The sequence below is a fragment of the Orycteropus afer genome, unplaced genomic scaffold, assembly GCF_000298275.1.
Source record: "Orycteropus afer afer isolate SDZICR_OR568_19922 unplaced genomic scaffold, OryAfe1.0 scaffold01079, whole genome shotgun sequence".
NCBI classification, from domain to species: domain Eukaryota; kingdom Metazoa; phylum Chordata; class Mammalia; order Tubulidentata; family Orycteropodidae; genus Orycteropus; species Orycteropus afer.
In genome coordinates this window covers 67,906-69,542 of record NW_006922666.1, presented here as the reverse complement: position 1 = coordinate 69,542, position 1,637 = coordinate 67,906, and the positions used below count along the sequence as shown (strand labels likewise).

Genomic DNA, 1,637 nt, shown 5'->3' with positions numbered 1-1,637 from the left:
GAAGAATCATTAACAACTTGAGGTATGCAGACGATACAACTTTGCTTGCTGAAAGTGAAGATGACTTGAGGCGCTTACTGATGAAGACTGAATAATACAGTCTGCAGTATGGATTATGTCTCAGTATAAAGAAAACAAAATTCCTCACAACTGGACCAATAAGAAGCATCACAATAAATGGAGAAAAGATTGAGGTTGTCAAAGAATCCACATTGCTTGGTTCTACAATTGATGCCAATGGAAGCAGCAGTCAGGACCTTAGACGACGTGTAGCACTGGGCAGGTTGGCTGTGAAGAAACTCTTTCAAGTGCTGAGGAGCAAGGATGTCTCCTTGAGGACTAAAGTGCACCTGACACAAGCCACGATATTTTCTTATATGCCTCTAGTTGCAATACTGAAAGATTCTATGGGCAAAATATTGAATGATTCAGGAAATCACCTTATATGCATGTGAGAGCTGGACAATGAGTAAGGAAGACCGAAGAAGAGTTGATGCTTTTGAGTTGTGGTGCTGGCGAAGAATGCTGAAAGTACCATGGACTGCTGAAAGAACTAACAGATCTGTCCTGGAAGAAGTGCAGCTGAAATGCTTCTTAGAAGCAAGAATGGCCAGACTTTTTCAGAGTGGGTAGCAGATGTAGGCTGTACATCTTTATGGAAGCAGACTGTCACATCTTTCTCCTGCTTAGTAGCTAGTGTGTTTGAACTGCTGACCTTTCAGTCAGCAACCGACTGCTTAACCATTGTACCACAGTCGCCTCCATGTCATTAAAAATATCTCTTTGATATTACATGTACTTTGTAAGCTACTTCAAGTTGGCTGTTTGAAATGATGGAGTATAAATACATATGCTATCCATGCCAGTGCCCATATGGCAAAATGATAATAATGAGGGAAAAAAGGGAGAGAATGTTTTGCTAAGGCTATACATTTGCTTTTGGGACAGTCACTATATTTTTTATGTGCTATCGAGTCGGACCCGACTCATAGTGACCCCTCCTTGGGTTTCTGAGGCAGTATTACTACAGAAGTAGATTGCCCCATCTTTCTTCCAAGGAGTGGCTGGTGGATTTGAACCACCAGCCTTCTGGTTAGCAGTCATGTGCCTTAGGCACTAAGCTACCAGAGCTCTAGTCACTATATGGTTATAGCTAAATTTGGGCATTGAGTCCAATACAGAAATAAACATGTTTATTTATATGCTGGTTTAGCTGGCTGTTAATCTTTTTATATAAATGATATGTCTGGTAATTTAAATTCACAGCTGGCAGAAAGAGCCTCTATTAATTGTGATTGAAAAAAATTGAACACAGGATGTGGTACACATAGGTAGGTAATTATACAGTATCTAATAACAAAAGCTCAAGATTGCTTTATTTGTTAAAGAAGACAAAATATTTTCAAAGTCTTATTTATAAAAACAAAATATATGAAATTATTTAGCCTAGCTAAGGACACACTTAAGGAACTCCTTAATAACAGTATGCAAATCTACAAAACAGAATGCATATAGTGAAGTGAGTCATTGTTTTCCATATATAGTGAGAATGAAGCACTGTTTTTCTGAGTCCTTCTCTGGTTTCACTAAGAACATTCAGGATCTTCTTTTTCCATGCTTCTCTACTTCTGAGCACA

General features: G+C 38.7%; 1 protein-coding gene across 1 annotated transcript in view; it reads right to left on the bottom strand.

Moving 5' to 3' along the window:
* LOC103212728 (cilia- and flagella-associated protein 47) overlaps positions 1 to 1,637 on the bottom strand; it is a gene marked incomplete at its 5' end in the record, with an annotated part of 285,428 nt that overhangs the window by 223,213 nt on the left and 60,578 nt on the right. The gene's annotated exons all lie outside the window — the stretch shown is intronic.